The sequence below is a fragment of the Vulpes lagopus genome, chromosome 11 (assembly GCF_018345385.1).
Source record: "Vulpes lagopus strain Blue_001 chromosome 11, ASM1834538v1, whole genome shotgun sequence".
NCBI classification, from domain to species: domain Eukaryota; kingdom Metazoa; phylum Chordata; class Mammalia; order Carnivora; family Canidae; genus Vulpes; species Vulpes lagopus.
In genome coordinates this window covers 22,447,983-22,461,216 of record NC_054834.1, presented here as the reverse complement: position 1 = coordinate 22,461,216, position 13,234 = coordinate 22,447,983, and the positions used below count along the sequence as shown (strand labels likewise).

The window sequence follows — 13,234 nt, the reverse complement described above, 5'->3', positions numbered from 1 at the left end:
GGGCTCCCAGTGCATGGAGCCTGCTTCTCCCTCTGCCTGTGTCTCTGCCTCTCTCTCTCTCTCTCTCTGTGACTATCATAAATAAATAAAAATTTTAAAAAAAGAATGATAGATGAATACTCCAAAAGCATTGTACAATCAGTCCTAACTTTCTTGTGGTCCAAAATCTGTCATTTGACTATAATAAATTTCAGATAAATTTTCACTGAAGCACTCTAAGTGAAACACACTTCTGAGGAAATTTTTGACAGAATATGAATATCCCTCTCAAACTCTCTCTATATAGTGTGTGGTAGTTGAATAAAGCTGTTGCCAGAAAAAAAAAAAAAAAAAGCAGTTGCCAATCTGGGGGAAAAGAAAAAAAGCCCTACATATTTTGGCCATTAAATTGAACTATATCAAAGGACTGTATGAACAAAATATACTTTGTTCCGTTCACTGGGATACAGCTGTCTGATTTAATGTTAGGGGGATAAAGGGGGGGGGGAGTTGAGAGGGAAAGAAGGAGGGAGGAAGGGGAGGATAGGAAACAAATACGTAGATGTACAAACATACATACCAAAAAATGCTCACCCTAAAAAACTTTTAAGAGGGCTTTGAAAAATACTTTAGACATATCTTAGGAGAGAAAAGAACTTAATCTCTTTGGGACACTGAAGAAAGTACATGGCAATAAGTATTGCACAGAGTGACATCTCTAATGCTTCTGTCCAGTGAGGTAGAAACTAGTTTTCTGCATGGCTGCTCAGCCCAAGAGCAATGACTTTCAGCAAGAAAACAACAAACTGGGACAAGAGGTGCATTAAGGAGAAGCTTTAGGATGTCCGATGAAATATTGAGTGCCGTTTGCACAATAGAAGTGGAGAACGTTTTTGTCTGTACTACTAGATTGAGAAATAACTTGAGTGTATGGCTTTAAATATGTCCTATTACTTTGTTTTGATTCTCCTGTTAATACAGTATTGTATTTGAGTTGCTCCCTTTTTTTCTTGTTGTTAGAATATCACAACAATTAGCGGAAAACTACTTTTTAAAGACAATTTTATTTACAGTTACAAATGGTAAATTCTCTCCCGTGGCAGGAGAGATTCAATTCTATTGATAAGGATGCCTCGAGGTTTTCAAGAATTCAATGATATTCTCATAACAATGACACTGCCTATTTATAGAGTTTTGATTCATCAAAGTAGTTGTTAAATTATTCCACAGTACTCCAGGTGAAGAAATTTGATGACTTTATTTTGTATGTGCCAGGCCTTGTTCCCTGTTGCAATGCCTAATGGATTTTAAATGTTCTATCAGTTTTAAAAGTATTTTCCCATGAGTGGTATTATTTATAGTTGTGTTTTTCACAAGTGACTCCTCTGTTAGCTTTTATTTTTCGTGTATGCCTTCAAGCAGTAGAAATTCTTGAGCCCTTGCACTGAACATTTTGTATGTTTTAGCTTTCTATGGGGGTGGGGTGGGATGGAGGGATTGTGTAACTAATGGGCCTATTTGGGGGATTCATTATTAATGAAACAATGCATAGGACAGAATATTGAGTATTTTTATATTCAACTATTTTGTCTCATAACTGGAAACTGTTGATATTGGTGGAGGGGAGACCCCTTGAAGGAATTCATGTTTTCATTGACATTTCATAGTGAAACTTGTTTCCGGTCAATTTACAAGGACGGATATGTAAACTCCTGTTTCCTAACTTACGACCTTATGTTTGCCTTAGAGCCTCATCTTCATCCTCTACTCTAACTTCCCAAAGTTGAAGGAATATGCTAACTTATCCTTATATATTTTAAAAAGATATTTTGTTTGCAGGGGGAAAAAAAAACCCTATACATTTCATCATGCCATCCGATGCTTAAACAGCATCGCTGTCTGTGGGTGACATTTATACCCTAAGAAGACAGACGGGCCAGGTGCAGGCAAAAGCAGTACAGTCTGAGAGAGGAGTAGTTTGTGTAAGGATTATCCTTCCAAGGCCAGGCCTGGGCCTCATATTCCAAGTATGTCCAGGCCTGGATGAAGAGGCTTCCTGTCCCGTAGGACAAATGACCCCAAGAGCAGCTTGGAGTCTCCGTTTCTGTGGACCATACTGCACAGAGAGCAGGTGCCACTTCTTAGTCACCGTCACAATCCCAGGATTTAGTATTTAGTGCACAGTATGGGATTGTCTCTTTTTCCAAATACTGTGCTCAACTTGTTTACACAAGGCTGTTAGAAAGATGTTTCTGTTTTTTGTTGTTACTGTTCTTTTTTTCTTTAACTATTTTCTGAGATGGCAAGAATTTCCTGATTTTAAAATTGAGCTTAGTTATCCAAATCATCTCGGGTAGTGGTTCTGGTGTGTAATTTCTCACAGTAAATAATTGCCCCATTCTCTTTGGGTTATAATCTTTTTAATTACATCGTTGATTCTTCTTTTGAAATGACAGTAACAGGCAACTTTTGAAAAAGGACTACCATTACATAATTTTTCAGTTAGCTTGGCAATTCCTTTCCCTCTGATTTTTCCCTAATTGCTGAAGGTGTGGAAAAGTTCCCAAGTTTCTTATGGGATAGAAAGATTAATTTTCTGCCCTGACTAATTCTCATAGTTGTAGGCACCTGTTTTTTTTTCTCCCTGTTCCTAAATAAAACTATTTTTAAAACCTGGTTTATTATCTTTTCAATATAAGTTCATAGGAACCCGGTAAATAAGAATTATTTTCTCTAATAAAGGGAATAATTTTAGGATCATAACATTCATAACAAAGCAAAGTAATCTAGTACATTTCTATGCTTAACGATTCACCCAGATTGCTACCACAGCCTAGAATGTCTCTTCTTCTTTCACTCTTTATCCCAGCAGTTCTCTTATCAAGCCACCATTAAATCCTTGGTTCTTCTGAGAAGCTTGCCTTTTCTTTTAGACTAAGGCACTATACTAGACAAATACTGGCATTCTCTTCATCAACTGTTACGTTAAATAGCAAGAGATCTGTAATCTCTTTCTGAGACATCATCTTGTATATCCTGCTCCATCAGTGTTTTTTTTCAACCTGTAACTGTTTTCTTCTCTTTTTCTCTGTGATATTTGACAAGGCCCAGTGACATTTTTGATTGACATGACTGGGGGAGGGTGTGCTAACCAAGCCTTGAGACCAGAGTTGCCACTAAACCCTGCATGGCAAAAACAGTGGCCCCACCTCATCCTGAGATAAAGCCATGTGGTCAAAAATATTATTAGTGCCAAGACTGAGGCACATTCATTGATTACTTGCATGGTCTGAATGCAGACCTGACAAATTACTTGCCCATTTTTTATAGTCTTGGCCAAAACTATGTTGATGATTTTGTCATGGGGCAACATGAAATGCTTTGCTGAAGCCCTGAGAGATTGTATCTGTCATTTCTGTATTATCTACATCCTTTGCCACATTATCAGTGAAGGAAATTAAATTGGGTTGTCACAATTTTGTCTTTGACAAAGCCACACTGATTGCTACCCAGGACACTGCATTACAAGTCATTACTAATGCTGGCTCATTTACAGTTTCATGGTTAGTTCTGGTGTTTCACATAACATTGGACTTAATTTGACTAGTGTGTAATAACTAGGCTTGCCTTTTCCATATGTTTTTTAAAAATGGGTGAATGGAGATTTTAAGATAGATACAGCTTTCAAGCCATTTATATGTAAATATACATATATATCTATACACATACACTCACATTTTATTTGATCTTCCATTTTTCCTCTTTCTGTTTGCATAGAACACTTGCTGGATATGTTTCCTTCCCACAGGTATTAATTCATCACCAGGCCATAATGAAGCTAGATAATCCTTGGTGTTTCTCGTAAAATTGGTTTCATACTGTTCCCTTTACATACAAATTACTCTCCTATTTAAGTACCATCCATTCTTCAATACCCAGTCTTTCTGAAAATCTTTAAAATAAATAAGTAAGGGGTCCCTGGTGGCTCCGTCGGTTAAGTGTCCAACTCTTCATCTCAGCTCAGGACATGATGTCAGGGTCCTGGGATCCTGCCCCACTTGGGGCTCTGCACTCATCGAGGAGTCTGCATGTCCCTCTCCCTCTGCTCCTCCCCCTGCTCACTCTGTCGCTCTATCTCTAAAATAAATAGATAAATAAAATCTTTAAAAAAAAGATCCAGACTTTCTGTTAATGTCTTAATCCATCTTTCCTTCCCCAATCTTATAATAAGCCCTTTTTATTCTGGCTCGAATACACTCTGTTCATATGCGTTTCTAACTTACCTCCTGACTTGTTTATAACAGTGATCTCTTAAGAGGTTATGCTTTCTCTAGAAAATTATATTTATCTGTATCAAAATAACATCAATAAATCTATGTGAAATTATACTGTTTGGAAGTGAATCCACATCTCCATTATCTGAAAGTAAAGGGCTTTCATGAGACTTTTCCTGTTTAAAGAACAACCTAAAAACCCAATATATTATCACGATGCAAATTTTCAGTCTTCAGCATTTATGAAATAAAAACACGTTCCTATGTCTCTCTAGTGGTACCACAGTTTAGAAGCATATCTTTGATAACTGACAATAAGAGCTCTTTAGCAAAAAACAAGTAGTGTCTTCACACAGCATCCTAAAAGACTTACAAGTTCTTTGAGAATAATTTGTTATCTCATGCCTCTTAGTTCTGTGTCTGTAGTAACTAGAACAGTGTGTTTTAGAATTAGACGTTACAACTACTGAAATAAATTAGTAAGTTGAATTTTGCCATATTTATTATTTATAGCAATCAATGAATAATTTTGGGCTAGCATCTATTTTTAGTTCAGCTTTTTGAAAAAAAAAATAGGTTTCCTTCTTTTCTCACCTTTAAATTGAGCCTAGATTATTTTGACAAGGAGATAATGTATATGCATATCTTTAAAGACTTTGGAGTACTGTGTCCATATACCTTAGCTATTTTTATTAATAGCCCTGACACCTCAGAACAAGAAAAAATTCCTTTCCTTTGCTATATAAGATGCATGTTACAAATGCACTTTTTCTCCCCTGAGAAAAATGTTGTTTAAAATAACTTTCTACAGAAAACTTATCCTGGAGTTTATTTGCCTCTGATCACAATTACTTCCTAGGTATTGCATTTGAAATCAGCTTTTCTTCCAGTCCCTCATTAACACCCATCTTATTGTTAGGACTTACTATTCCTTTCCTTTGTTCCGCTTTTTGCAAAGCTATTTTAAAATATTTCAAATTTATATATGCAGTATATATATTTTTTTATATTAAGGGCACTGCATCTGTCTAAAAACAATTTTTGCCAAGCTAGTCATCAAGGAAAATCTTACGAAATGCCAAGATTTTCTAGATTTTTGTCATCATCTCTAATCATGGCCTCCAGCTACATCATTGTTAATGATGATAACTCTTCTATACAACTCTTGATTTTTTTTTCTATGCAATCATATTGTTTGGTTTTGATTCCTGTTTTGGAATTCTGTAGTCTTATTTTATAATATATTGATTGGATTGGAATTAAATAACCAAGTTAGAAGTTATTTATGGTCTTGAAAAATCAGTTGTTTTTAAATTATAAGTTGGCTGGGGCATCCCTGGGGGGCTCAGCGGTTTAGCGCCTGCCTTTGGCCCAGGGCGCGATCCTGGAGACCGGGGATCGAGTCCCACGTCGGGCTCCCTGCATGGAGCCTGCTTTTCCCCCTGCCTGTGTCTCTGCCTCTCTCTCTCTCTCTCTCTCCCTCTCTCTCTCTCTGTCTATCATGAATAAATAAATAAATAAATCTTTAAAAAAATTCTAAGTTGGCTGGACATCATTACAAACTATTATATTTCCATCTGCCCTTGGGAACAATAACTAATCTAGACTCTTGACTTGTTTTATCTCATTTATTCCTTAGATCAATAATATTTTTTAAAAAAATACTAACCTCCTTTTCCATCTAAGAAAACTGAGGTTTAGCGAGTTGAAGCAACCTGCTACCGATCTCACAGCTAGTGAAGCAGCAGAGCTGGGATTGAAACGCTGAGTGTCGGCTCTTGGAGACTTAAGCTTTCAATCACTGTGCTATGTTTCCTCTCAGTCCGAGGAATGTGGCTGAGACCTGGACAAGTCTCCAACATTGTGACTATTTCTATAGTCAGAGTTAAAGGTATTTTGTTACCAAGCAGAGAACAGCAAAGCTATTTAGGTTTGTGGAGAGTGAGTGGTGACCAAGGCTAACTTATATCTACCTTCTAACTTAGTATCTACCTGCTTCCAACCAGCTTTGTCTCTTGCTTCCATGACTCACATCCATGGCACACAAAATATTAATAAACACAAGTCACACATCTGTGTTAAATATTTGCAACCTTGGAGGATAGCTGGAAATCCCCAGTACCTAGAACACTTCTTTAGCCTATGATTTTATTTAAAAAAAGAAAAAAAGAAAAGAAAAGAAAAAGAAAAAGAATAGAAAAGAAAAAAAAGGTTAAGTTTGACTAAGTCTATTCTCTCAGGTAAGAATAGTAAACTGTAAAAAGTAAATTAGGGGAAAAATTACATGTATGAGCAGTGAATAATAAGAACTAACATGGTTCCTCATAGTTTTATTTTTCCTAAGATTATATATATACTCTCATTCCACTCAATGAATTCTGAGGGATTCAGTTCTTGATGCCAAAGTTTTAAAAATCATTGCAAGTTTTTATGTTACCCATTTATTTCTTCACTCTTTCATTAACAAATATGTGTACCCATTTCATAATCATAGCCATATCCTAAAAATCAAGGCCTATGTGCATTTTTGAAATTTAAAATATTTGGATGGAGAGCACCCCGGGTGGCTCAGCAGTTTAGTGCCACCTTTGGCCCAGGGTGTGATCCTGGAGACCTGAGATCGAGTCCCATGTTGGGCTCCCTGCATGGAGCCTGCTTCTCCCTCTGCCTGTGTCTCTGCCTCTCTCTCTTTCTCTCTCTGTGTGTCTCTCATGAATAAATAAAATCTTTTAAAAATAAATAAATAAATAAAAATAAAATATTTGGATGGAAATTCATAGTGAAGAAATGTTAAGAGTCAGTAAAATATGGTGGAGAGATTCTGAAATTGTAGCTTATTCCTCCTCAAAAAATCTCAAGTAATATGGGGAATTGGAGCTCCAAAGCAACTTTTTAACATTATTTATTCTTTTTCTCTCACTTTTAATTCCTTCATTTACTCAATGCTCACAATTAAGTCATAGGGTTGTTATGAAAATCAGTTTCTCTGCATGCTCACCAGCATCTGTGGTTTCCTGTGTTGTTAATTTTAGCCATTCTGACAGGTGTGAGGTGATACCATAGTCTTGATTTGTATTTCCCTGATGATGAGTGATGTTGAGAATATTTTCTTGTGTCAGTTAGCCATTTGGATGTCTTCTTTGGAAAAATGTCTATTCATGTCTTCTGCCCATTTCTTAACTAGATTATTTGCTTTTGGGGGGTATTGAGTTTGACAAGTTATTTGTAGATTTTGGATACTAGCCCTTTATCAGAAATGTAATTTGCAAATATCATCTCCCATTCAAAAGGGTGCCTTTTAGTTTTGCTAATTGTTTCCTTTTCTGTGCAGAAGTGCAGAAGTTGTTTTTATCTTTATGAAGTCCCAGTAGTTCATTTTTGCCTTTGTTTCCCTTGCCTCAGGAGCTGGTAAGAAGTTGCTATGGCTAATGTCAAAGAGGTTACTTACCCGTGTTCTCCTCTAAGGATTTTGATGGATTCCAATCTCACATTTTTGTCTCTCATCCATTTTGAATTTATTTGTGTCTGGCGTAAGAAAGTAGTCCAGTTGCATTCTTCTGCATGTTGCTGTCCAGTTGTCCCAACACCATTTGTTGAAGAGATTGTGTTTTTTCCACTGGATGTTATTTAATGCTTTGTCAAGATCAGTTGAACATAGAGTTGTGAGTCCATTTCTGGGGTTTTCTCTTCTCTTCCATTGATCTTTTTATCTGTTTTTGTTCCAGTACCACTTTGTCTTGGTCACTACAGTTTTGTAATATAGCTTGAAGTCCAGAATTGTGATGCCTGAAGCTTTGCTTTTCTTTTTCAAGATTGCTTTGGCTGAATTCAGGGTCTTTTGTGGTTCCATGCAAATTTCAGGATTGCTTGTTCTAGCTCTGTGAAAAATGCTAGTGGTATTTTGATAGGGATTGCATTAAATGTGTACATTGCTATGGGTGGTATGGACATTTTAACAATATTTGTTAAATATTTGTTAAATATTCCATGAGTAGGAAGTGTTTTTCTATTTCTTTTTGTCCTCTTCACTTTCTTTCATAAGTGTTCTATAGTTTTCAGGTGGAACTCTTTGGTTATATTTATTTCTAGGTATCTCTTTTTTTCTGTTTTCTTTAAATTCCAATGAGTTAACATATGTGGTAAAATTGGTTTCAAGTGTAGAATTTACTGATTCATCATTTGCATCTAACACCCAGTACTCCTCACAACAAATGCCCTCCTTAATAACCATCATCCATTTTGCTCATTTCCCACCCTCCTCCCTCCATTAGTGCAATTGTAAATAGGATTGATTCCTTGATTTCCCTTTCTGCTGTTTCATTATTTGTGTATAGAAATGCAGCAGATTTCTGTATGTTGATTTATATCCTGCAGCTTTACTGAATTTGTGTATCAATTCTAGTTTGGCAGAGTCTTTTAGGTTTTCTACATAGATTATTGTGTAGTTGGAAAATGGTGGAAGTTTGACTTCTTCCCTGGCAATATATATACCTTTTATTTCTTTTTGTTGTCTGATCGCTGAGGCTAAGACTTGCAGTACTATATTAAATAACAGTGGTGAGAGTGGACATCCCTGTCATGTTCCTGATAATATAGAGGAAAAGCTCTCAGGTTTTCCCCTTTGAGGATGGTATTACCCTTGAGTTTTTTATATGTAGCCTTGATGATCTTGAGGTATGTTTCTTCAATCCATCCTTTCTTGAGGGTTTTTATCAAAAATGGATGCTGATCTTTGTCAAAAGCTTTTTCTGCATCTATTGAGAGGATCATATCATTCTTATCCTTTCTTTTATTAATGTTGTCTGTCAAGCTGATTGATTTGTGAATATTGAACCACCCTTGCAGCCCAGGAATAAATCCCATTTCATCATGGTGCATGATTCTTTTTATGTACTTTGGATTTGATTAGTTAGTACTTTGTTGAAAATTTTTGCACCCATGGTCATCGGGATATGGGCCTGTAATTCTTTTGAGTGGGATCTTTTTTTTTTTTTTTTTAATTAACTTTTATTGGTGTTTAATTTACCAACATACAGAAAAACACCCAGTGCTCATCCCGTCAAGTGTCCACCTCAGTGCCCGTCACCCATTCCCCTCCAACACCCGCCCTCCTCCCTTTCCACCACCCCTAGTTCGTTTCCCCGAGTTAGGAGTCTTTATGTTCTGTCTCCCTTCCTGATATTTCCCAACATTTCTTTTCCCTTCCTTTATATTCCCTTTCACTATTATTCATATTCCCCAAATGAATGAGAACATACACTGTTTGTCCTTCTCCGATTGACTTATTTCACTCAGCATAATACCCTCCAGTTCCATCCACGTTGAAGCAAATGGTGGGTATTTGTCGTTTCTAATTGTTGAGTAATATTCCATTGTATACATAAACCACATCTTCTTTATCCATTCATCTTTCGATGGACACCGAGGCTCCTTCCACAGTTTGGCTATTGTGGCCATTGCTGATAGAAACATCGGGGTGCAGGTGTCCCGACGTTTCATTGCATCTGAATCTTTGGGGTAAATCCCCAACAGTGCAATTGCTGGGTCGTAGGGCAGGTCTATTTTTAACTCTTTGAGGAACCTCCACACAGTTTTCCAGAGTGGCTGCACCAGTTCACATTCCCACCAACAGTGTAAGAGGGTTCCCTTTTCTCCGCATCCTCTCCAACCTTTGTTGTTTCCTGCCTTGTTAATTTTCCCCATTCTCACTGGTGTGAGGTGGTATCTCATTGTGGTTTTGATTTGTATTTCCCTGATGGCAAGTGATGCAGAGCATTTTCTCATGTGCTTGTTGGCCATGTCCATGTCTTCCTCTGTGAGATTTCTCTTTATGTCTTTTGCCCATTTCATGATTGGATTGTTTGTTTCTTTGGTGTTGAGTTTAATAAGTTCTTTATAGATTTTGGAAACTAGCCCTTTATCTGATATGTCATTTGCAAATATCTTCTCCCATTCTGTAGGTTGTCTTTTAGTTTGGTTGACTGTATCCTTTGCTGTGCAAAAGCTTCTTATCTTGATGAAGTCCCAATAGTTCATTTTTGCTTTTGTTTCTTTTGCCTTCGTGGATGTATCTTGCAAGAAGTTACTGTGGCCAAGTTCAAAAAGGGTGTTGCCTGTGTTCTCCTCTAGGATTTTGATGGAATCTTGTCTCTTGAGTGGGATCTTTGTGTGGTTTTGGAATCGAGGTAATGCTGGCCTCATAGGATGAGGAAAACTGCAAGTTTTCCTTCCATTTCTGTTTTTTAGAACATTTTGAGAAGAATGGGTATTAACTCTTCTTAACATGTTTGGTTGAATTCTCTGGGAAGCCACCTGTACCTGAACTTTTATTCGTTGGGAGATTTTTGATTACTGATTCAGTTTCTATGCTGGTTATGAATCTGTTCAAATTTTCCATCTCTTCCTGTTTCCATTTTGGTAGTTTATTTATTTCTCGGAATTTATCCATTTCTTCCAGAATGCCCAATTTGTTGGCATATAATTGCTTATACTACATTTTTAGAATTGTTTGTATTTCCGTAGTGTCAATTGTGATCTCTCCTGTCCTTTCATGATTTTAGTTATTTGGGTCCTTTCTCTCTTTTTATTTGATAAATCTGGCTGGGAGTTTATCAATTTTGTTAATTCTTTCAAAGAAGCAGCTCCTGGTTTCATTGATCTGTCTTACTTTTTTTTTTTTATTTCTATATCTTTTATTTCTACTCTGATCTTAATTATTTCCCTTCTTCTGACTTCCTGTTCTTTTTCCAGCTTCTTTGGGTGTAAGTTTAGGATGTATACTTGAGACTTTTTTTTTTCTTTTTTAAAGATTTTATTTATTTATTCATGAGAGACACAGAGAGAGAGGCAGAGACACAGGTAGAGGGAGAAGCAGACTCCATGCAGGGAGCCGGACGTAGGACTCGATCCCTGGTCTCCAGGATCAGGCCCTGGGCTGAAGGTGGCACTAAACCGCTGAGCCACTTGGGCTGCCAGAGAGTTTCCTTGCTTCTTAAGGAAGGTCTCTATCGCTATATGCTTTCCTCTTATGACTGTCTTTGCTGCATCCCAAAGGTTTTGGACTGTCGTGTTTTCATTATCATTTATTTCCATGAATTTTTAAAATTTCTTTTTAATTTCCTGGTTAGCCCATTCATTCTTTAGTTAGATATTCCTTAACCTCTACTTGTTTGTAGTCCTTCTAAATGTTCTCTTCTTGTTGACTTCAAGTTTCATAGCACTGCGCCTGGAAAATATGCAATGTATGATCTCATTCTTTTTTACTAGTTAAGGCCTAATTTGTGACCCAATATGTAATCTATTCTGGAGAATGTTTCATGTGCACTCAAAAAGGATGTGTATTCTGCTGCTTTAAGATTAAATGTTCTAAATGTATGTATCTGTTTGGTCCATCTGATCCAGCTTGTCATTCAAAACCATTGTTTCCTTATTGATTTTCTGCTTAGATATTTTATCCACTGATGTAAGTCAGTGTTAAGGTCCCCTGCTATTATTGTATTTTTATTAATGAGTTCCTTTATATTTGAATTCCTTTATATTTTACATATTTGAGTGCTCCCAAGTTGGGAGCATACATATTTACAGTTGTTAAGTCTTCTTGTTGAATAGACTCCTTTATTGTGATTTAGTGTTCTTCTTCATCTCCTGTTATAGTCATTAGGTTTTTAAAAATATTTTTTAAAGATTTTATTTATTTATTTGTGGGGGAGAAAGAGCAAGAGAGAGCAAGGGGAGGGGCAGAGGGAAAGGGATAAGCAAAGTCCATGCAGAGCCCAGAGCCCAACGAGGGGCTCAATCCCATAACTCTGAGATGGTGACCTGAGCTGAAACCAGTATTCAGAGCTTAACTGCCTGAGCCACCCAGGTGCCCTTACAGTATTTAGTTTAAAATCTAGTTTGTCTGATATAAGTATTGCTGTTCTGGCTTTCTTTTGACCTCCATTAGTGTGGTAAATGGTTCAGCATCCTCTCACTTTCAATCTGTAGGTATCTTTAGGACTAAAATTAGTCTCTTAAAGGCAGTGTATAGATGGGTCTTGATTTTTTATCCATTCTGACACCCTGTGTTTTTGATTGGAACATTTAGTCCATTTACATTCAGAGTAATTATTGATAGATAGGAATGTAGTGCCTTTTTATTGCTTTTCATGTCTTCTGGAGATTTTCTTTGTTCCTTTCAAGTCTTTGTCAGTTGGTATTTCTTTCCTACTCAGAGTCCCCTTTAATATTTCTTGCAGGGCAGGGTTAGTGGTCACAAACTCCTTCCATTTTTGTTTTTTTCTGGGAAACTGTCTCTTTCTATTCTGAATGACAGAAAAACTTTCTGGTTAGAGCATTCTTGGCTGCATATTTTCCCCATTCTGCCCATTGAAAATATTGTGCCACTATCTTCTAGACTGTGAAGTTTCTGTGAGAGACCTGCTGCCAACATTATTTATCTTCCCTTGTAAGTTAGGGACTTCTTTTACCTTGGTGCTTTTAGGAATTTTTTTCTTTGTCTCTGTATTTTGCAGATTTAACTACTGTATGTCTTGTTGTTGACCTGCTTTTGTTAATTTTGATGAGGAGTCTCTGTTCCTCCTGGATTTGGATGACTTTCCTTTCCCGGATTAGGGAAGTTTTCAGCTTCAATTTCCTCAAATAAATCTTCATATTCTTATGATTGTTGCTGTAAGTTCTAGATCAGGCACATTAGTTGTATCTGTTTTGATTATATCCCTGACTGTGTCCTTTCCTTGTTCTTTCTTTTGGGATGAATTCCTCTGTCTTGCCATTTTGTCTAGGTCTCTGTTTTCTGTGTTAGGAAAGCCTCTCTGTTTACATCAGTTTATTGAAAATGATCTGTCATATCTTTTGCTAAAATTGTATGATTCTCAAGACCATTGGTTCTTATAATGCAAATTTATGACAAACCAATTGAAACCAAACATACCTTCCAATTCATCAATGATATAACTTATGAGATTTTTTTTCAAGATTTT

General features: G+C 36.7%; 1 protein-coding gene across 9 annotated transcripts in view; it reads left to right on the top strand.

The window, feature by feature from the left end:
- Window positions 1-13,234, top strand: part of PCLO (piccolo presynaptic cytomatrix protein) — a 432,028-nt gene that overhangs the window by 242,822 nt on the left and 175,972 nt on the right. The window lies entirely within an intron of this gene.